The sequence below is a fragment of the Castor canadensis genome, chromosome 16 (assembly GCF_047511655.1).
Source record: "Castor canadensis chromosome 16, mCasCan1.hap1v2, whole genome shotgun sequence".
NCBI lineage: Eukaryota > Metazoa > Chordata > Mammalia > Rodentia > Castoridae > Castor > Castor canadensis.
Window position 1 is genome coordinate 44,630,968 of NC_133401.1, and position 24,171 is coordinate 44,655,138.

The following is a 24,171-nucleotide window of genomic DNA, read 5'->3' on the forward strand; positions in this document are numbered from 1 at the left end:
TCACTGTATGTGGCTAATTATGCACCTTTGCTGTTGCTCCAGATGTGAGCTGTCTGAGAGCTTCCTCCCTGTTTGCCTATAAAATTCTCCAGATCAAGGCCTGCGTGTAATCAGACTTCTGCAAAGGCCCACGGCCTGAGTATGGTGGGAGTTGAAAGGAAGAAGAGATAGGTGAAATACAGAGCACTCACTGTGCAGCAGCTCTTATCAGGTGCCATGGGGAAAATTATAGAAGAAGAGAAAGAAGAGATACAGTTCTTGCCCTTGGAAAACATAAATGCATACTTCAGAAAAAAAGGTCACCAGCATTTGCAAAGCAACACATATGAATACAGGTAAATACTGGCTCGCTGTGACAGGACGAGGTATTCACTCCTCAGGCCCATTACAAACCCAGGAAAAGGGTACTTTCAACCTGGTTCTAAAGGTACCAGAGTCACTCTGCATAACTCCAACTGTCACCCATCTGGTGGGGAGTGACAGAGCAAGGCTAAAGAGTGTTGGTTTCTTCTTGATGCAAAACTCCCTTCTGTACATAACTGTGAAGTGTCTAGCATGTGCCCAGTGTGCTTGTGGGAGTGATGGGGACTATAAGAAAAGAAGCCATGGCCAGGCTTCACACATTAACCAATGTTATTACGACACAAAAAGCAGTACATCCTTCTAGAGCCACAGGGACATGGCTATGAGGTTAAGAAGGATATATGAGTTTGGGGGAACAGAGCTCAAGAGAGACCCACAGGTATGAAAGATGTCTACAGATAAGCCAATGGACTGCGGTGAGCCAAGAGGAAACTGAAGGTGAGTCACACTGTAAGATGTGTATCCCCAAATAACACAGCACAAGGGCCTGAGCCCATGGCTAGAGTGAGGACTGCTGTGGCCAGCCCTGCCTCCTGCTCTTCCTCCTCCTCCTCCTCTTCTTTTGGGCTGGCTCTCTAGAACAAGCTTCAGTTTCAGACTAATGACTTTCAAACTATTTCTTCAAGAGAATCTCTAAGTCAGGTGTGATGGCTCAAGCCTATAATCCTAGCTCTAAGAGGATCGTGGTTCAAGTCTTGCCAGGGAAAAAGTTCATAAGAACCTATCTCAAGCAATAGCTAGACACAGTGGCAAGAGCCTGTCACCTCAGCTACATAGAGAAGCACAAAATAGGAGGATTGCAGTCTAGGATGGCCTGGGCATAAAGTGAGACCCTATCTCAAAAACAATCAACACAAAAATTGCTGGTGGAGTGCCAGGGCCAGCATGCGCAGGCCCTGAGTACTACCAAAAAAAAAAAATATATATATATATATATAAAATCTAGGGGAAAGTATATTGTGATGCATAAATTTATTTTAGAAAGCTAAAATGATTACAAGTATTTATCACACTGTTAGTGTAATTGCCAGCTTATTTCTGTAATAAAGTACAGTACTCTCCCCGCATTCCGGTTTCTGCCCTGCAGGAGGAATCCATACCTCAGCTCAAGCTCATGGCTCTGTGTCTCGCAGTGCAGCCCTTCCCTGTGGGAGACTTGACTTTCCTCCCTGGCCCTACCAGCCCTGGCCGTGTAACTTGCTCTGGCAGGTGCAGCAGGACTGACGAAGCCAGGTTTGAACAAACACTTCAAGAACCACTGCCTGGTTTCATCACCTCACCTGCTATTTTCTCTCCGACATGAAAACCTCAAGCACCAGAAAAGGGCTGATCCTTCTGTATGGGACCCTGATGACCAAGGACATAAAACAGAGCTGAAGGTAATCCAGAGCTAGCACGTCCCCTGAACAGGGAAATAACTTGCTGTTATGAGTCACTGGTGTTGGGAGATCATTTGTTACTACAGCATAACTTAGCAAGAGCTGACAAACAGAACAGCTGACCTGCTACTCCACCATGAAGTACTTTATAGCAGGATGTCTTAGTCATTGTCATACCCCTGACATGATGGAACATAGTAGGTATTTAATAAATCGCTGTGGAATAAAGGCAGGAAGAAGGGTTAGCAGTGTTCACTGTGCTGTCCTAAACCTCTGTTCTGCCTACCAGGAGTTTTCCAACATGCCTGCACTCCAAAGAAGACAGGTGCCAGAGCTCCTGCTTTCCATCTTCAAGCTGTTCATCCTGCCCCACCTTTTACCCATATCTGCTCTGAGTCCTCTCTTTGAGCTCCATACCCAATGCTCTGCCTCTTGGCCTCCCTGTTTGCCTCTGGCTGCTGCTAGAGTCAGAGCCTAGTATACCAGCCTCCCAGATGTCATCTGTTCCCTGTATGACCCTGCCCTGACCAGCAGCCCCTTCAATATCCCTCCCTATAACCCAGCTACCACAGCTAGGCTGCTGCATCCTTCCCCTGCATGGTCCCTGGCTGTAGTCTATGGAGGCAGAAGCCTCTCCCTGATTCCAGACAGGGGCCACCAGAGAGAACAGCACTTATCTCCAATCAAATCCAAGTCAAATCCAAGTTCCAAGGGCACCTATCTGTGCTTTTATTTTCTGGGACAATTTGTGGCATTTAAGTGAAGCTCAAATGGTTATAACTCCATCCTTTGACAAACTCAAACAGGCTATTTAGAGATACATGCATAGCTGGTAAAAACTCCTCTAAAACTTAAAATGGGGGGAGGATGACAAAACCATCAAGATGGGATCACTTCCCCAGGGGAGACAGAAGGCCAGGCATACAAGAGCCTACAAGAAGCATTGCAAACATGAGCAATGTTTTATTTCACAGGGTGTCTATTTGATTCTGAGGCTTTTGCTTTGTAACTGGTCTTGACAACTTCTATAAATAATGCAAATACATTTATGCATCAAACACTTTGTGATGCAATAGAAACAGACTTGTCTGGAGGTGGGCCAAACTAGAAGCACACCTCCCCCAGGAAATCTGAGCCCATATGTGAGACCTCTGGGAATGGTGGAGGTGACGAAGCTCTCAACCCAAGTCCTGAACCACTGGTGGGCAGAGGTGTCCCAAAGTCCTGCGACTCAGGCATCTCACAACTATCTCCTTCCTCTGGCTCTCCTCTCAAACTCCCCCCTTGAAGTTACTGCCCCTGGCACTTGCATCCTCCTCTCTCCTCCAGGGTCTTGCTGGGGCAGAGCAGACACAGAAGTTGAAAGATGAACTCCACCCCAGCTTTATACAAGGGAGCCAGCTGACTCTCAAAGCCCAGCCTGTGAAGCAGGCTGTCCAATGAGAGCAGTACCTTAATACCAAGTAGAGACATCTAGCTCTCTCTGCCGAGCTGCAAGTCACAGAGGCTCAGGTGGAGGGAATGCACAGACCTGGTGATCCACTGCAAACACATGCCCTGGTCTGGATGCCCACCAATCCTGCAAGTGCAAGGCAGGTGTGTTATTCCCTGAACACAGGCCTGCTAAGGCAACAGGCACTAAGAGGAAGAGGGGCACTAAGAGGAAGAGAGGAGGTCATGGCGCCTTTCCACTGCAGCTGTCCTGCCCCTTGCTAGGAATAGGTGCATGGTCTCAGAGATGCTGGGCTCCCACCAATCGAGATAAACACAGCCTTGATTATATATGATTTTTATTTGTCAATTATCCATCTCTCAATCAAGCTGGAACAACAACAAATAAAGATGTACAGCCTTCCTCGAGAAAGACATAGCAGGGAACAGAGAGCAAGAGAGTGAAAGGATTTTCCTAAGGCAAGGCTTGGTGGCCCATGTCTATAATCCTGGCACATGGAAGGTTGAAGCAGGAGAATCAGGAGTTTGAGACCAGTTTGGTATACATAGCAATTTCTGGGCCAGCCTGGGCTACAAAGCAATATCATTGTCTCAAAAGCAAACTAACAAAAGAATTCTCACAGGGAGCTGTGAGGAGGAAGAAGTACCCTCCCAGGACACCAGAGCATCACTGGCTCCCTCCTGACTTTGAGACGGAAGGACAGGGGTACAGAACTTTCTCTCTTGCAGTGTGCTCAAAGCAGGAGCTGAGAGGTGGTGAAATTACGGATGGTGATTGCTTTGTAGGAAGGACTTGCTCAGCTAGCTTTCTTTCTTCTGCTCGCTCCACACCTGCCCTGTAGGCAGGCAGAGCACTGCAGAGTTCTGAGGTGAAGAAGGGCAGATGGGGAACCCACCTCATAGAGTTCCCAACGTGGAGGTTGACAAACAAGAAGCTGAAAAAAAAATGGCCTTAACTCAGCACTTAAAAATTATTTGGGAGAATATAAAAAAGAGGAAGCAGATGTAAACGAATTTCTTGGATTTGAACTGGAAGGTCACTCAACTGCTAGAGTTTACAAACAGCCAAAGATGGAGACCCCCCTGGAATTCCTCCATCAGAAGAACTGAAAGAGACCTACCAAAGAAAAGGAAGTTACCATTGCTGGCCACTGTTTCCTTTAGTGGAGGATCCTTCCTGTAGTGTGGCCAGGTCCAAAGTGGAGCTGCTGTCTACAATGGGCCCCCTCGTCCTCTGGAAGGTACAGCTTTACACCTGCTATGGCTTCATCTCTGTCCCTCATAAAAGAGGTGGCTAAGAGTCCTAACTACCAGTAACTCAGAATGGGACCTCCACTGACAATAGGGTCTTTATAGAAATAATTGAGCTAAAACTAGCTCATTAAGGTGGGTGCTAACCCACCCTTACTGGTGTCCTAATAAGGGAGAGACTTTTGGATAGAGAGACCTACACTCAGAGAGGGAAGATGATGTAAAGAGACCCAAGTAGATGGCATCTCTCAGCAAAGGAATTCCAAGGGCTACGAGAGGCAAGAAGAGAGGCAAACAGACTTTTCCCTGCCTCCTTCAGAAGGAACAGACCATGGTTTGTTCCTTGATTTCAGATTTTGAGACTCCAAGATGGTGAGACAACAAACCTCTGTCCTTGAAGCTACCTAGTTTGTGGTACGCCATGATGGCAGGCCTAGCCAACCATTCTACTTTTTCTCCAGATTTCTCAGAAGGGACAGACTCTAAGGAATGAAAATGCATTGTATTAGGTTTAAAATGCATAGATTTTTGTGTCAAGATGGCTCAGGTCTACTGGAAAGAAAAAAAAAAACAAGTATGGAACAGCATTCTCTAGATAGGAAGCAGTTGGACATAAAGAACTCAGCCAACTTTTATCAGCTGTGACTCATGCCCAGAAAAGAGAAGATATGAAAAATTCAAATCTTTGTATTGACTTTATGATAAAGCAGTGAAATAAATAATTAACGCTAACTCTGTAAGGGAAGTGAGTTGAGAGAATAGGAAATGAGGACTTTTAAGCAGCTACCAGTCCCCATACCCATACAAAAAGAAATATAAACAGAAATACAAACCACAGATGCTTCTGGACCCATGACCTGCTATAACAGGAATGCACTTCCCCAATCATCACGGAAACAGAAAAAGGAGAGAGCCAAAGACAGAATGTGCAGAAATATCCCAAATGTTGACCTACTTAAAAAATAAATGTGCCAGCCAATTTCCCAACCAAACTTTGCTTCTGTTTTGCATAACACACTGATACGTTGGAATGAGTGAATGTTTTCCGGCAAATGGCCAGTAAATCTTTCTCTTCTATGATTTGTAAAGCAAAACTAATAACTTCTCTCTGGTTCATTGCTCACGCAGGTCTCTGCTGAGTGCATTTCCCACTGCACCACACTCTTCACTGTGCCTTGCATGCTTTGGGTATTATTTTTTAACATTTTATTTAAATTGCCTTTTCCACTATATTTCATCAACCTATCATCTATTTTTAAACTACTCTGTTGGCAGTTTGCAGTTGACAATTTTGTTCACAGTTGATGAATTTGGATTTGTTTTTATTTGTCCAAAATCATGTCACAGTAGAGGGAGGGAAATAATCTTGAGGCCGTGCTGGCTTTAATAATTGGGTGTGAAGTGAGTGGCTGCTGACTGCGAGAGTCACGTGGTCCTTTCTACTCTCCTCCGTTTTCTCCACCAGCTATGCTGCTGTTTCTCAAGTGCAGTCAGAATCTTCTGCCTCAGGGCCTTTGCACTTTCCTTTGTCCCCATCCCTCCCACCCCACAGTTGCAGGGCTCACTTTAATCTGTTCTCTGTCCAGATCTTGTCTTGCCAGGAGACTTCCTGATTGGTCCATACAATGCACCAGCTCTTCCCAATTACTCGTTCTCTCTTTTGGTCCTCATTAGCACCTGACATATAAGCGTCATGGGAAAGGCTTATATTGCACATTAGTTACATCACCCCCACCGTCTCTCCCCCTCCATCCCTCCCCTGCCCCATTTAAAGCAATTACAAGAGATTTCTTTGTTCTATTTCATGTAAGTATATTAAGTCCATCAACCATATACCTTCACCTTCATCTCCTTCATTCATTCCCCCAGTACTACTCTTCACACACACACACACACACACACACACACACACACACACTGTACCTATTTTTTGTTTTGTTATTAATATTTAAGTTGGTGTTCAAAGGGGTTTCAATGTATCCCTGCTGTGTATTGAAAGCTGTTGAAAAATAGGGGGTGGGAGGAAAAGACGTAAGGGAGAGTAATGGAAGGGGTTGAACGGACCACAGTAAATCTCTTCTTTACAATGAATGCTAGCTAAATTTAGAAGGAAAGCTACCATTAGAAAACCACCATTTTGTAATGCCTATAATAACTGAGTCAGGAAAAGATTGTTATATCTTAGCAAAAAAAAGTTTGGGTAAAAGTGAATGAGGAACAAGACATTCACACAGTCTCAGAGTTACCCCACAGAATACTTAATTATTACACAGAGAAAAATGTACATTTCCAATAAAATATATGACAGTCATCTCTCAACTAAAAGGAGCAAGTCAGTACTACTGTAATGGGACCACCTGGCATGCAACACCTGAGGTTCCAAAACAGGAAGGGACCAATGGCAACCAGGAAATACTGAGCCAAAAATACTGAACTTGAACCTACTCAGTGAGAAACAGACAACACCCCAACTGAGAACACACTGTGAGATAACTGCCTGAACGCTGAAAGAAAACATAAAACAAAACAAACAAACAAAAACCCTGGGGTGGGTAGATCACAGTTCCAGATTAAAAGAAAGACAGAAAACAAACACAATGGGTGAACTTGATTAGTTCTTCAATAACAATAATTACACAAAAATATAAAAGTCATTTTGGGGAAAATCATTGTGATTTTAATGTGAACTGTATTATTAGCTGATATTATAGAATTACTGTTCTCGTGGGTGTAATAATAAATACCTACTAAGGGGTTACATGGAAGAAAGCCCATTTGCTTTTATTAGGGGTGAGGTAACACAGTGTCTGCAAATTACTTCTAATTCAAGAGGAAGTGTGCCTGTGTATACACAGAGAGAACTCAAACTTGGCAAAATATTAATGACTGCCAACACTTGGTGATGAATGTACAGTGTTCACTGCATTATTCCTTAGGTTCTGCGTACATTTATTGATCATTACATTGATACTTTGAGGGGAATTTTGTTTGAGGGGGGCAACACTGGTGTTTGTACTCAGGGCCTCATGCTTGCAAGGTAGGTGGTCTTACTGCTTGAGCCACTCCACCAGCCCCTAAAGGGAGATTTTTAACTTGCATTGCCAACAGAATATGGGTGTGGGGGGTGAGTTTCTTCCCAGAAACCACTTCCTGCTAGTGCACAGGGCACTCTTCACCACTCCAATTCCTTTTGCAATTCCTCACTAGGGGGCGAACTTTTTGCTGGTAGTGAATGGACCCGCGTCCTGCTGTATCCAGGACCTGGCCTACACTTGGAAAAGAACAGGCCTTCAATATGGAATTATTAAAGACATGGTTCAGGTTTTCCTGAAGCACAAATTCTCTTTATGTATGCAAGTAATGCTTCAGGAGAAGGCTAAACACAGCTGCACCTAAGATCTGCAGGGATGCTCTTTCCTGTGACACAGGGGGAAACCGAGGCTGGAAGTAAACAGCTTGTCTGTCTCTTAATTTCTTCACCATCCCCTCCTCTTGTGTGTCTCATCAATGACACAACAAACCCCATTCCAGCAAGTGAAAAGGCAAATTTCAGTCCAGTGTTTGTACAAATGGTTTTTAGAGGCAAGGTTCAGCAAGGTTTCTCGAAACTGCAGCAAAACCAGTACAGAGTCTTGCACATAAGGTGCCAAAGGTAGATGCTGGGCTCTAGATGAGGGAGCCTGAGAAAAAGAAGTCTTCTCACCATGGGCGGGAGTATGTGGGACAAGTTACAACTCCTGGCAACTCCTATAGCCTCTGATTGACAGAGCTCTCTGTGCTATGCAATGGGGGAGTCCAGTTACTCCCTGAGGTGACTACCCTGCCTGCACTGTCTCTGGTCTCCTTGTGTCACACCACCACAGCTTCCTTGGCTCTCCTCTGCTCCTTCTCACTGCTACAGACTTGTCTGCCTTCTGCTCTGGCAGGAATCTCTGTATTTTGTAGTTCAAAATTTCGGTGGGACATTTCCTTCGTCTGGAATCTGGGGAGACAACAGATAAGGACTTAAAGCTCCTGGCTTCCTATCAATACCTGGAACAGTACCTGGACATAGAGGTCCTCCATGAAGATGCACTGAGTACCTGAAGGGACAAAAACCATAGCCTGTGCGCAGAGCTGACTGGTAAACCAGCACCTCCACCTTTAACCCCAATATTCTCACTAACTCCTGACACCTCAGCAGGACTTATGGGGGGGGGTGTCGTAAATTCACAAAATGATTCAGGTCAAGTTTCCTCCCAGCTCTACAGGACAGAGGCTCCAAGTATAAACGTAACTGATTTACCTAGAAGTAAAGACATGGACCTTTTCAGGGACACCTGAGTGTGAGATCCAGCGTCAGACAGGCTTCAGCCCTCCCCTCTTGCCTGCTAATTCATCCTCCAGGGAGGCCTCCCAGGGTGCTGCAGGGTCATCCTCTCGCATTTCCCATGCTCTACTGAGTGCATGTGCTCAGCTGCTTCTCCCTACCTTTTATACAAAGGGATTTTATTGTGATTTTATATATATACTTTGATCAGATTCACACCCTTTACTTTCCTATCCCCCCTTATTTATTTATTTATTTACTGGAAAAATATGGAACACTCATGAATTTGCATGTCATTCTTGTTTAGGGGCCATGCTAATCTTCTCTGTATCATTCCCATTTTAGTATCTGTGCCGCTGAAGGGAACACCTATTCCTCTTTTCATCATTTTAATGGGTTTCGTTACATTTCATATGTGCAAATGATGTACTTTAATACTATTCACTGCCCCATCACCCTCTCTTTTCCCCTCCCTCTTGAGGGAAACAAGTATCTTTGGAGCCTGTTTATTTATGGGATGTATCTTACACAACCCCAGGTTTGGAGACAACAGAATGCTTACTTTAGAGATTAAGAAACTTAGATGAAGCAAAGGATGACCTCATCATCAGGAAATAGATTTAATTTTTTAACTCAAGCCCTCAACTTCTCCCTAGTACAATGCTGTAAGTGATGACTGGTAGACTTCCATAAGGGTGAGGGCTTCTGCAAAGCCTTCCTGACCATCTAGGAAGGCTAGACAGCAAGGCAGAAGGAGAGGCCAGGGAAATGAAGTGACATCAGAGCTGGGGGTAGTGGAGGAGAGTGGACAGTTGAGAGAGGGCACGAGATCCCTGCTAGAGGCTGTCATGGTGCCTGCAGGGAGGAAATAGAGCCTTTCTGTCTCTCCCTATGCTACATAAAGAGTGTCAACTGTGACTTGTCACTAGTGACAGTGACAATGAGTAATACTGTCAGAGGTTGTGATTAACAAAGGTAACTTGTAGGAGAGAAGTTGACTAGCACAGAGACCTGCATCACATGACATGGACCCCTTCCATTATGTCTCAGAGTCTACTGGTCCAGGGACTTGGCCTGTCCTGGAGATTTGGGGGTTGGGAAATGAGACTACAGCTATTCCAGGCAGACGATGAAGAGTCAATGTTCCCATAGGAGCTCTCTGAGAACAGCATTTGCAGCAGCATACTGTCCAGAAGAGCCCAGGCCAGGCCTCAAAAGAGAGTAGGGTTCATAGGATCAAAATCCTGAAGTTAACTTAGATGTGACTGCAAGCTCCTTGAGGGAGCTGTACTTGTTCATAAGCTAAGGCACTTGACCTAAGTCTGCACATTGAAACACTGGGTCACAGAAGGTCTTGCTGAAATTAGTTAACTCATCATCTTCCAAGAAATATTAGAAGGGTAGGGACTATCACTCACATTTCTCAGTGGAGAGAAATAAAAGGTAAGAAAAGAAGGAACACACATAAAGAAGGAAAGAATAAAGGTGGGTGAGGTGACTTGTATCTATAAGTCTAGCTACTCAGGAAGTGATCAGAAGGATTACCATTCAAGGCCAGATTAGGAAAAAAGTTAATGAGATCCCACTTCAACAAACAAGCTGGGTGTGGTGGTATACACCTGTAATCCAGCTACGCAGGAGGCATAGGTAGAAAGGTCTCATTCTGAGGCTAGCCTCAGGTAAAGTGTGAGATCCTATGTGACAAATAACTAAGGCAGAAGGGCTGGAGGTGTGGCTCAAGTGGTAGAGTGCCTGCCTAGCAAGTACAAGGCCCTGAGTTCAAACCCCAGTACTGTCCAAAGAAGCTGCAGAGGAGGCATGGCAGGAGTGCTGGGAAGAAAAGTAAAAGAAATACAAGGAAAAGACAGAAGCAGCTCCAAATACAAAGAAAAGCACAAAACACATGGGGGAGTGGACAATGGAAGGTGCAAAAGGCAGCATAGGAACTGGGGTTTTGCTCAGTCTCTTACCCAGCCTGTGGCCTCAGGCAGTACTCTGAGAAAGGAAGAGAACGTGCTGAGGTACAAGCACCTGCTTAAGAGAAAAATGTCCTGGCTGCTATAAATGTGCCCAAGATGCTGTATCTCTGGCTGTCCTGGATCCTTGGAGGGGCCCTACCCACCCCAAGCCTCCTCTCCCAGGGGACTGTGCCCCTACCTGCTGGGGCAGTGTCTTCCATAGTCAGGATTTCCAGGAGACAGAGGCACCTGATTCCTGCCTTGATCTCATCTCTCTGGCTGTAATGCACAGGGGAGAAGCTCTCTGCCCCATTCTATCTGCAGCTTCTTACTGCAGACCTGGGATGGGAATCTGATAACCCAGTTTCCCTGATGAGCAGAGGTGACAATTTTAGCAATTTGCATAACCTTTCCAAGGCACAATCTCCTTATCACTAAATAAAAATAAATCCTGCTTCCCATGGCTGTCAGGACTGGGCAGATAACTAAGAGATCTCTGGCCTGGCTGCAGTCCTGATTCTGACACAGAGCAGACAACACCTCTTCTGTCCCTTCCTCCAACCCCTCCCCACCAGCCACACTCATTCTTTCTTTCTTCCAACAACTTCACAACTGAGCAGTGTTTGTAAAATGCAGATTGCTTTGTGACACCCACCCCAGCTTATAGCCATAAAAATCCAGCTTTTAAGCTTAAACAGAAAAGACTGCTGGTGATCCACACTGAACCCCGCACATCCCTGCATCCACATTCCAGACACATGTCCACAATGCCAGTACTGTCAGAGCCCCAAGCAGTCCACGGTCACATGGTCCACCTAGGTCTTCTCTGCCATGTTCTAGAGGCTCCCTCCCATTGCCTTGGTGTGACTACATCCCCCAGACAACCTGTGGAAGGAGTCCCCAGTATTCCCAGAATGCATCTGTGCCTACTTCGAAGTGTCCTCATGCCCTGTATTTTCACAACCACTTTCTTATCTCTCTTATGAACACCAGGTATTAAAGAAACATTGGATGAATGAATAGATGCACAGACAGATGGACAGATGGATGCCAGTCCTGCCTACCTGCAGAGCAATTACACACACACACACACACACACAGCTCTCTTGTCATCTCCAGCCCAAACTAATTTCATTTCTCAACATCCAACTTCAGGTCTGGCTATTCCTTGGCTCTGTAAACAGCATCCTGGCATACACAGTCTAGCAGATGTAAAGCTTGGACTGTCCCTCATGTCACCCCACCTGACTCTCCTGCTTACCAGGCAGTCAGAATACAGATCCCAAACTGTTAACACTTTCCTCACAAGCCTGAATTAAAACCCAGGTCCTCTGCTTTGAGGCAGGTCACTATCTTCCTGATTTCATTTCTCCAACAATACTGCCCTGTCCCTGCATCCCCCAGTCCCTGCCTCTCCCGTGTGCTCCTCTTACCAATGCCTTTCTCTTTTCCTATTCCAAACCCACCCCTTTGGGCAGGTTCTCTGTACTCCCCACCATCCCTCCCTTGTGGACCCGTTGGGTCCAGCTACATTTCCAGCTCATCCTGCTTAGCTACACACAGTCCCATGCCTACTCCTGTTGTTTCCTCCTGTCTCCCCGCCACCCCATATTTTCTTCCCAGTGAGAATGTAACTGCTGTCATGACTTTGTGTAATACATCTATGGACTCTTCATGGTAAGATACTATGTATAGTATAAAGTCTTCATTATATACATACATACATACATACATATGTGTGTATAGCTAACTATGAACTTGGCATGGTGCTAAAAGCTTGACCTATACTTTCTCCTTTAATTTTCATCCAGCAAAACTATAACACATGTGAAGAAGCCAAGGCTCAGAACTGCTGCTTGCTCAATGAAAAACAGCTCTAAGCACACTAGCTCTCTGACTCTGAAATATGAGCTTTTAAGAGGTTTGATGTGTGTTCTTCAGTCAAGATGTTTTGGTAGTTCAGTGGTCCTCTACCTTTACCCCCAACAATGGGGCAGAAGGAACTACTGTCTTCCCAACAGGGCCAAGTCACTCCAATGGTGGGGAGTTTGATGAGAAATGTACCAGGGCAGCATGTAGGGTTATACTGTTTTTCATCTGGAAAGGTAGAGAAGTATTGTCCTTCCTGGATGTCTCCATAGGGCCCCTGCCATGACTGCACTGAACACAGGCTCCTTGAGAGCAGGGATCTTGCTCTTTTCATTCCCACTAACATCTCAAGTACCTACAACAGTGCACAGCTCATGGTAGGTACCCTTTAATTATTAGTTATATGAAAGAATGAATGAATGAGAGAAAACAAGTCCCCCAAAGTTCTGCCAGACCCATCACCAAGGAAAGAATGAGTTTCTTGGAGAAACGAGGGAAGAAAATCAGATATTCTAAGTGACTGTAGGGAAGGACTTCACAGTCACCCAAAGGCAGAAGTGGAAAAACTATGCCAGTAATGAAAAGGAAAGTCATCATGAACAGAAGACTGTTCAGATCTATAACCATGACAATGCAGACCAATAATGGCTCTTTTGTGGCTTCAAACTCATTTTCTCCTGGCTCTAAACCCAGAGAAGGCAGGCTTCATTCGTACTTCATCGCTGGACCCTCAGATAGTGGAAACTAACAGAGCCTGTTCTCTATTCTGATGCTCCCATACCAGGATGCCCACAGAACAGCCTTCAGAGGAGTGCCCAGGGCAGGGTCTGTCCTCCTCATACCTCTGCATGTCTCTGTCATCAATGACACACTACAGAGGGCAGGCTCCTGAGTCTTGATTTCTGAAGCAGTGGCCTCACTTAGTCTCTGCAGGAGAAACCTCTCCAGTCCTCCCCTGCTGAGGTTTCACAAATAGGGAAAAGAAATGCTCAGGGAGAAAGAGTAACAGCAGATTTTTTAACATGATAGATAGTCTGTATTCTGTCCAACCCGTTGCTCTATGCACTCTGAAGAATGAGGAAACAGATGCCAGCTAAGCACATCCACCAACTCCTGTCCAACACTAACATTTCCCAAGGTCAAAAAAAGCCATTAAAATCTCACCTTGGCCGACAGAAGATAACCATCACCAGACATTCAACTTGGCTTTAAATCTATGCCTCAGCCTAATTTTGTCCTTTCTCCCCCTTTACTTGCTGGAGAAAATAAACCCCAAATGTCTTTCTGAATAAAGCCTATATATGTTCATGAGAGTCTACAGAAATAAAACCAGAGATAAAGGTGACCAAAAATGCCAAAGCAGCCTTTTGACCAAATGCAACAAGATTAAGGTGATATTTTTAAAATGAAATAGTAACTTAAACTTTGAATTACTGCCTGATTTTACTGCTTAGAGATAAAAGACCCTGTAGTGCTGAACGAAAAAGCCATATAACTCAAAGAGGATTTTCTTTGCTTGACATCATCTCTGTGAAAAATACATTTAAGTAATAAAATGCCCTTCTTAGAGTCCACTCTCTGATGATGGGGCTGAGGTGTGAAACTGCTGAGGGCTAGACAAAGGCTGTCATTTCTTCCTTTCTTTTGATTACAGTTTTTTCCCAACAGGTCTGATCTCATTTCTCCCAGAACATGATGAAAGATGAGCCAGCTAGAGCAAGTGCCCCAGGAGGTTGGCCCTGGTAACCATTCTGCCCTGTGACCGAAGTTATGAGCTAATAGTTCCCATCACTTGCCCCATGATCAGAAATTTCTAAAGCCCAGTGTGCATGTGGAGCCCCAATCTCCTCTGGTACTATATTTCTTCTGAGGCCAGAACTATAGCCCAGTGACTTTGAGATGGTCATGACTTGACACAGGCAAACTCAGGAGGCTGGGTGGGGCATAAGCATCTGATGTTGGACTATAGGTTCCTGGGGGAACATCTTGGTATATACAGTAAGCAGCAGATCTGAGATTAGGAGGCTGGAGACACTACTTACAAAGGCTAAGAGCCTAACCATGTGGGTGGGTGTGGTTGTAGAGACAGATTCCTGGGGAAAGGCAAGAATAGGAAGCCAGCTATCAGCTGGCAGGCATTGAAGAACAAGAAGCCAAGACTGAAGAGAATGGTGAGTTTAGGAGAGGATCATGACAGGGATCCAGGTTCTAAGGAAATGGATGTGAGCGAAGCAGTTGTTATATTTTTCAGGGCCCATGAGACTTCATTTCCCTCCTGGCTGTATGTCCTTGGGCATGGAATGGCCATGAATGCCTCTGAGCCTGGGTGGAGTCTCAGCCCACTGAGGTCTGAAAAAAGCAGGAAGCTTCAAAGACCCAGGCGCTCATTACACATCCAGCCCTCAATTCCAAGCTTCACTGAGCCTTTCTTTCCCCTGATTTCAAAGTTAGAAAATTCAAACTAGTCTCCTCCCACCCCTACCAAAGTTCCACTTGCATATTTTGATGTCAATCCAGAACCTGTGTTAATCAGGCCAAAATTCATTAATGAAGGCCAACTGTGATTTCCAGGAAGTTAGCTGCTCTCCATCTGATATAATTTGTGTTTCACACAGACGAGTGATTTTTCAAACACCATAACTCCACACTCAAGGAGGGGGGACCCTTGTGAATGAAAGGGAACAGCGCCTGTTGAAATACGTGAGCTCTCATTTCGGGGAATTTGTGCGGTAGAGTAATGATGAGCGCTTACAGTGTGGTCCCCTCATCATGTCATTGCCACAGATAATTAAGTTCATCAATTATCTCCTTCCCTTTGCTGCCTTAAGAGGATGTCACTTGTGGGCCTCACAGGGAAGTCAATATATCAGCCACTCAAATCTTTGGGAACTGATTGGTGACTTCTCAGAACAACAGAGGGGTGAAAGTCAGAATAAACCAACCTGGGATCAAATCCTCCCTGACTCCAGCCTTATTAGCTATAGGAGAATTAACTAGGCCTCCTGTGCCTTGGCCTCCTGATCTGTGAAATGAAGACTGCCTCAATGGGCTGCTGTACACCATTTATTCAACTAGAGCTATTGAGTGTGTACTGTGAGTCTGTCAGTGTTCTCATTGCTAATGGTGCAGCAGTCAATATGGGGCACATGCATAGAAAAGGAAGTTGTTGTTAGAAAATTAAATGAACCAATGGACAATGGCAGATGCAGAGCACTCGCCCTGGTGAGCTGGAAACCACAGGCTACATGTGGGTTCTCATTTCTCTCACATGGTCCATGGAGGAAACAGGCATTATTTCAGCTTTGATCTGGGGAAAACTGTTGGGCTTCTGTCACTCTAGTGTGACAGGATTCAGTGATAGCACAGTAGGAGTTCTACTGTAGTCAGGAACAAGACAATATCACAGACGGAAGAATTTGGAAGCAGACAAACCTGGACCTAAACTCCAGTTCTTGCTTGATCACTCTAATGACCTTGGGGTAGACACTTAACCCTTTGAGGCTCAGTTTCCACATCTATAAAATGGAGGTAATAATAGCATCTGGCTCCCTGAGTCATTGTGAGGGTTGGTCAGGAGTACAATCAGAGCTCAGCCCACTGCCTTGGCTCAGGGTGAGTGCTCTTCCCCTCACCAGTCCCACCCTCACCCTCATGTAGATTCAGGAAGCACAGTGGTTAGTTATAGTGCCTCCAGGCCACTTCTGAGAGTACACACAGAGTGCCTGAGTCATTTCACTGATCACCCACAAGGACACCACAAACTCCATCCCCATGAGGGGCTCTGATCACTCTGCTTGATAACAGAGGCACTGAGCAGGCAGAGGTCATCTCACAGATAACAGAGTGGCTGGGAACGGCAAGTGCAGGGCAGTGCACCAGCCAGAACTTCCTATTTAACCTGGGGTCACAGCATGACACGACTAACTTCTCTTTTCTCCCCTGCAGACTGTGAGCTCCTGGAGGGCAGGGGCTCACCATCTCACCCTGAGCCCCAGTGCCAGGTGTGTCACTATGGCACAAGATATAACCAAGGGAGGAGAGTAAGTTGAAGCAGGGTCCATCCAGGGACACTGAGAAGTCACTATTAGAGTGTGATGGATAAAATATTCTTTAGTTTCCCCAAATTCTCTGTAAAAAACATTCATGAAGATATTAGTATTCTAATAATAAAGAATAAATAAGAGGATTTATCACAGGGCCCTACTAAACATAGCAAAAGGAAAAGAAAAATCTTATTGGATTCTTCAATTTCCACCAAAAGTTCTCTAAGCTGACCCTGTCCACCTATCCAGCCCAACCTCGCTAGCACAATGATTCTTCTTTGTGCTTTTTACTCCTTAAGGAAGCAAAGGACTCTCCATAGGATCCACCATCTGCAGAAGATAAGGGATTTATATAGAGCAAATATTTTTCACAATCACAAAAAGTCTCCATGTATTATTGTAATTACAACAAAGCAATAAAACTTGTCAAAATTAAAATGATAAAATGTCCGTGTTATCTAGAAGAATATCAAATATGTGATTCTACCAGAAGTGACCCTCGGCACTTAGCATGACAGATGATGAAAGGAGGCCATGAGAGCTTCAGCGTCTGAGGGTTGGTTCCCTGGGTGGTACCACTGAGAGTTGTCGCCACTTGGTCCCTTCCCACTCTCACAGGGTCGGCCACCAGAAATCGAGGCAACATGTGAAGCAGACCTAGCAGAAACTGTAAGGCAGGACCTATGAGTTGTTAGAAAGAAAAATCCAAAATTTAAATTTGGAGCCATTACCAAGCAGCGATTTGAAGCATTTGAAAAGCAAGAGCAGAAAGTGACATTTCTCCAAGCAGCAGTACAGCCCCACTGAGACTATCCCACTCACCATCTGTGACAGGGCACAGAGCAGCAGCTGCCCTTCAGTTGCACAGAGGGCAACTGAAGGAGAGGGCTTAGTTTTAGAGAACTGAGCCAGTGTCCTGATGAACACTGATGATAGCTTGGAGCTCCCCTTTGGGGCAGAAGAAAACTTACCTTCCACAAGAGAATAAAGAGATAAAGCCAGGACATCACCCAACAAGGAAAAGTCCATTCCCATCTTCAGCCACTGCTACAGCAAATGCACAGTGACAAAATGATGACAGAAACCATGGGTAATGACCATGACAAGTAGTGCTTTGCATCCACTGTCTCAGGTGATCCTCACAGCGATCCTCCCAAGTAAGCAAGCTGGCTTCTCAAACAATTTGCCTACCAGATGTGGCATGGATAGAAAACACATCTCTGCAGTGTTTCAGTTTACTTCCTCACCTGGCACAAAATCTCCTCCCCGCCTGCTGCACAAGGCAGTGACATTCAGGGATAGGGAGACAGGCTCAAAACAGGACAGGCCTCAGATTGGTTCCAATTCTGCCATACACTAGTTGAGTTTAGTTCTCCCTTCTACAGACAGAAACTGCAGTGCCTACTTCAAGGGCTGTTAGATTTAAAGCAAATGGAATAAAAAATGCTCATGAAGTATTTAGTGCAGGGATTCTCTACCTGGCCATTCTCCCTCAAAGACCTCTGCATCTCTCCATCTCACTTCCTGGGTTAATCTGATGCCTGGTGGCAGAGGATAACTGAGCTCTGCTAAGGAATCAAAGAACCTTTTCCTGAATTTCCTGGTTGCTTCCTTTTGCTTCTCTACACATTTCCCCATGCAACTCATACTCTGCCCAAGCACACGGTTTCTCTTAGGGAAAAATAAGCAGCCAAAGGTTACAATATGTCAAGGGCTTCTTCCCCCTTCTAGTGCCCACTGTGGTGAAGCTAGCCATTGTGGACAGTACCAGTGTCTCTGCTTGGAGAGATGATGCTGCCCCTGGTCACAAACATTGCCCACAGCTGAACAGACTTGGCAGCCCTCAGTAACCACCTGCCTTCTTCACCGAGGAAATCCTAAAGAAAGGGATAGGAAGGACTCGCACATAAAGGGTACACACTCCCTGTTTGCTCTGCAGATTGGCAAATCATGATCTAGGGGCAGAGCGCAGTCTATAAGAACCTAAACTGAATAAAGGCTCCCTGGGGAGGTGGTTTTCCAGGCTTCTATATGCTCTGTGACATGATCATTCATAAAGCATTCCTTCCTTCCACCATTCACGCATCTATTCAGTTGGTCATCCACCAATCTTTACTGAGCATCTGGCCTATCCCTGGAATCATAGGGTCCTGGGGATAACACAGTAAAGAAGATTATGGTGAACCTTACTTTTGCCTTCAGGAAGTTTCCATTAGTAGGCACATTTCCCTAAAAGTCAGTAACAAAGAAAAGAAACATCTACTATGCCTTATTCTTAGCAAAACTTTTTCCCCTGCTATGTTTTGGTCTGGGCAGCACACTTTCCTGGCACAGAGAAAGGCATCATCAGCTTCCTAGGATGGACAGAGAGGCTGACTCAGAGAACCACAGGATTTGCAAAAGGGTACCAGGATGAGACTTGACTCATGTTTTCTGAGTCTTAAACAAATGCTCTTATTATTTAACAAGCTGTCATTTCTCTAGCTGCTGGGGGAATCTTTGTAGATATTTGTTGAAATGAATTAAATGAATACAATAAGATGCCATCAGATACAGCTTCCTAAAGAGAAAGATGAAGAGAGCAGAGCACAGCCCTTTTCTCTTTCCATTCCATCTGATCAACTGCAGCAGGCACCTTCTTCCCTGAAGGTGAAGACCACCAGTGTGGATGTATCCAAAAGGGCGATCTGCAGGAGACAGCTCCAGGTGTGAAATCAATGGCTCGGTCGATGGAGTGGCATGAACTCAGACATGTCACTATACCTCTCTGAGTGCCAGCAACCTCTTCTGAAGGAGGAAGGGCACATCTTTGGGTCAGATAGTAAGTGAAATCGTAGTGATAAAGCTCTTGGCATCGAGCAGCACGCAACAAATGGTAGCCATTTTCTCAAAATTAATGCTGTTAATTAATTCATGTCATCAAGTTCACTCAAAGAGCTAGTTCCTCAAGATTTCTCACCCTCAAAAAGCCTGCATCCTTGGGCCTGTGGATGGCAATGAGGACCTAGGATTTTTCCCTTTCTGAAAATCAGAGATCACAACATCTCTTCCAAGGAATGGTATCTATCATGTGTGCCAAGGCGGATGCCTGGGAGAGTGCCATGACTGTGCCAGGCAAGGGAGGTTGAAGTCAGGAGTACAGGCCAACTGGGTCTTCCAGTGATCCAGAGGGGCTTTCCAAGGCCGGTAGCATGGACAGTAACAAGGATATTTAGAGATGGGATCAAGAAATGGGCAGAAAATAAAGTTTAAAACAAAAAATAGGGGAAGCCCATGGTCAGGTCTATTTAAGAGATTCTCACTCAGGATTTCTGTCCCATGTGGGGTGCCATCACTATGAGTTTATCTAAGCTTACTGGTGCCCACCATCCTTCCATGTAAAGAGCTTGAGTGAGTTCTAGTCTTTGTTTAAACAATAACTCAGTTTTTCAGGTCTCAGTTTCTAAATCTGTAAAGATTTTTGGGGGTCAAGGAGTGGGGACCATAGAACACTGGAAAAGATGAGCTCTAGACATTCCTACATCAGACAACAGAACATCCTGCCTTGAACCAGAACTAAGTTTCTCTCCAGGGAGGAGGTACAGCTTCTATTTCTACAAACCACCCTTTCCTCCTGTACATTCATTAACAAACTTAATTTCCTAACTCCATTGGCAGTGGCAATGTGAGTTGGTTGCATATTTTTCATTCACTCAGCAATCTCTCACAGATTTGCAAGATGAGTATTTTTCCCTCATGTGAGATTCATTCTACTTGGGGATACAAATCACCCAATGAGCTTGCTCCCAAGCATGTGTAAAGAAAGATAAAAGGGCAATATCAGGATGGCAAATCTGTCAACCAATTCTCCTGCCCCTCTGAGACCATCACACTCACCCCTCTGAATGTCGTTAGTGTTTCATAACAGCCACTTTTGTTTGATGGAGAAAGTATTGTGAGACATACACATAACAGTGGCAAGATTGTGGTCCTGGTCCTCAAAGAGCTTTCATGTAGATCAAGAGATGCACCAACCAGTAAATTACACTACAGTGGCCACAACTATGGTGGACCATGGCACGGGGCTGTTGGTACTATGGTTGCTGAGAGATGGAAAAACCTTATGGGGAGAAATCTTCCAGGCAGCACAAAACTTGGTACAAGGTTCTGAAGGATTTGCAGAAAACCAGGCCTCAAAGAGATCAGAAACAAACACAGCACTTAGGAAAGAGGTGGAGAGATAGAACTAGAGCCTGGTCTTCTTGTGAGGAGCAGAGAGCAGCTACTGTGTATTCTCATGCCAAGAAGAGATAAACCAATGAGCCAAGAAAGGAGGCCAGGAAGGACACTGTGTCTGGGGCAAAGAGGAGGAGCTGGAGAATGGGAAGGGACTAAAACAGGGAGCAAGCACAGAAACACAGGCCCAACATGAGGTTTGTGTGGCTGCCTTCCTGGCTTCCTGACATCCTGCCTCAAGACAGGTCTGGGCTCCTCTCCAGGGAGCGGGTAATAGCCTCTATTTCTACAAAACCATCTTTGCCTCCACATGTTCATTAGGTAAACTTAACTTCATAACCCCATTGGTGTTTAAATCAAGTAGAAACAAAACAAAACTTTCTAAACCCACCCTATTTCAATATTATCTTTTAATTTTCTGGTTACTCCTGGTAAGGAAGGCAAGTAGAAATGCCTATCGGTCCTAGACTCAACATTGGGGTGACAGCTAATATTTCATATTAAACACACTATCCATCTGGCCAACATCTTAATTCACTGGGAATAGCCACATTTCTCTCTTCTCACACCTCCAATGAAGTGACGGCAGAGGACATTGGATCCAGTGACTCAAGAACAGTGAACACAAAATAGGTCTTCTTTGTACCCAGGACACAGGGAACTGTATGGCTCATTCTCACCTCCTCGGTGATGTAGCTCAGTCATACCTGCTTATGGCTTACCAAGAAAGCCATGTAAAGCAAATGAAACTTTAAAAAGATGTTTTCTGCCAAAACTGGATGTCTCTGTGTTACTCCATTTTCTGTGGTTATAACAAAATACCTGAGCCTGTGTGCTATATAATGAAAATAGATTTATTTATCTTACAGTTTTGAAGACTGACTGTCCAAGATCAGGTTTCTTACCTATTTAGTCTCTGGTAAGAGCACCCCTATCTACAACATGGCAGAGAATCCAAAAGGGAAATGGTGAAATGGCTGTATGCAGAAGGGTTGAAGCATGTGGGGCTTCAACCCACTCTCATGAGAACTACCTCACTCTATGAGACCAGCATTAATCCCATCTGAAAGGTATGTCCTTATGACCTAATTACTTTGCAATTGATTCAACCTCTTAAAAGTGAGACTACCTCAATTTTGCCACACTAAGTTCTGTCACATGAACCTTTGGGGACATACTCAAATCATATCCAAATCATATCACTCTACCCTAGGCCCCAAGGTTTTTATTTCTCACAATGCAAAATATAATCAATTCATCCACCAGTCCCAACTCCTTCTAGAATTACTCAAAAGTACAAAGGTTTTATGAGACTAAAGACAAACTCTTTTTAGCTGTAACCCTGTAAAATCAAAAACAAGTTTTGTGCTTTCAAGAGCCCTTGGCATAACTATAAGGTAAGCATTCCTATTGCAAAAGGAAGTGACAGGCAAGTAAGTGAGAGTCACTGGTTCTAAGCAAGACCAAAACCTATCAGGACAGACATTAAATCTGTAAGCTCAAAGTCCAGCATCCTGCGCATGCTAGGGTGGAAGTGGCCCCCAAAGCCTCAGGCATCCCAACCTCCATGGCTTTGCTGCTCAGCCCATGTGGCTGCTTTCTGGAGTCGCCTTTGCAAAATGCTGCTGATAGTTATCCTGTGATGGCATTGCCCACTGCCAGTGAGCCTACCTCTCTGGAGTGTAAAGAACAGCACACCCATCCCATGCCTCTCCTAGACATTTTAGCTGTCAACCTCAGCAGCAGCACCACCTTGCAGCAAGCTGTTGCCTGGCCTCCTAGGCTTTCCTTTGAAATTTTGGTGGAAGCTGACATGACACCACATCTTTTGTATTCTACAAAGCTGTGAAATCAGTACCATGTGGATGCCAAGGTCTCCTGCTTGTATGCTTGGGAGAAGTGATGTAAGCCATACCTAGGCCCTCTTGAACCATGGCTGGAGTGGCCACAGGGTGCTCTGCTATAAAGCATGGAGAGATTCCTGAGGCAGAGCTGGGCAGTGACCCTGTGAAGGGTACCCTAGGCCTATTCTCAGAAACCACAGTGTCCTAGGCTTCTGGGCCTGCTAGGAGTGGTGGCCTCACAGATTTCTAAGACGCCCATTGTCCTGATGCAAAGCACTTGGCTTTAAAAAAAAAAAAAAAAATATATATATATATATATATCTGTGCTAATCATTTTAGCAAGCTGTTGCTGAGATGAACTTTTAAATGCTTTTTCTTTGCTCCTTTCCTGGTCAGGCTGAGAATTTGCACAATCTTTATACTTCTGCTTCCTTTCCAATGACAAATTCCAGCATTACATCACGTCATTGTCCCTGAATATGCCTGTGTCCAGTTAAAAGTGCCCAAGCAGGTCCTTCTGTATTTCTGTTAGGAATTTCTTTTGTCAGATACTCTAGGTCATCACTTTCATATTCACCTTTCTGTAAAGCCCTAGGGAAGGAACACAGGTCATTAAGTTTTTGCAATAGTGTATCAAAGATGACCTTTACTCCAGTTTCCAATAGAACATTCAACGTTCCCAAATGAGACCTCATTAGCATTCTGGTCCCAACCACTTATCCAAGCTCTAAGGCGTTTTGGCTTCTTCCTAGCTTCCTTCTCTGTGAGCCCTCACCAGAATCTCCCCATAATGCTTCATGTGCAGCATTCTAGGCTTTTTTTAGTCAGCTCCTTCATTCTTCCAACCTCTGCCCTCACCCAGTTCCAGTGTTGCTTTCACATTCCCTCTCGCAGTACTAATTTTCTGTATTTGTACATTTTCTGTTTTATTTATGTTAAGGTATTTTAACAGAATACCTTAGGCTGACTATTTTATAACAAAAAGAGACTTACTTAGCTCACAGTTTTGGAGGCTAAATCCAATATCAGGTAACTCGGTTTGGTTTCTGGAAAGGGTCCCCTGCCTATGTCACAACATGTCAGAAAAGCATAAAGGGGAAAAGTCAAATATAGAAGGGGCCAAGTGAGTAAGACGACTTCCTTCACAACATCCATTTGCAGGAGAACTCACTTGCTCTTTGAGACCAATATTTATCTCCTCTGAAGGTTGTGAACTTATAACCTAATTACCTTGCTTTAGGTAAAAGTACCATCACACTGGGAGCCAAGCTTCCGGCATGTGAGCCTTTGGGGAATAACCTCAAATCATGTAAAAACCACAGCTCCCCCTCAGCTCCAAAACCCCATTCATGCATCAGTTGATACTGAGACAAAACAACGTGAAATACTTATTTTAGTAACAAAATAGCAAATAAATTGAGAATACATTTTTAGAAATTCAAGTTTCTACACATACTTTGTGAGGCCCTGGGTAAAGAGCTTTACAGT

The 24,171-nt window shown here is 44.8% G+C and overlaps 1 protein-coding gene and 1 non-coding gene across 2 annotated transcripts in view; both read right to left on the reverse strand.

Moving 5' to 3' along the window:
• Positions 1–24,171, reverse strand: part of Spock1 (SPARC (osteonectin), cwcv and kazal like domains proteoglycan 1) — a 490,594-nt gene that overhangs the window by 83,684 nt on the left and 382,739 nt on the right. The window lies entirely within an intron of this gene.
• On the reverse strand, positions 9,018–9,121 carry LOC141418275 (U6 spliceosomal RNA). The gene has a single exon (XR_012442959.1). It is a non-coding gene; the product is annotated as a U6 spliceosomal RNA (small nuclear RNA).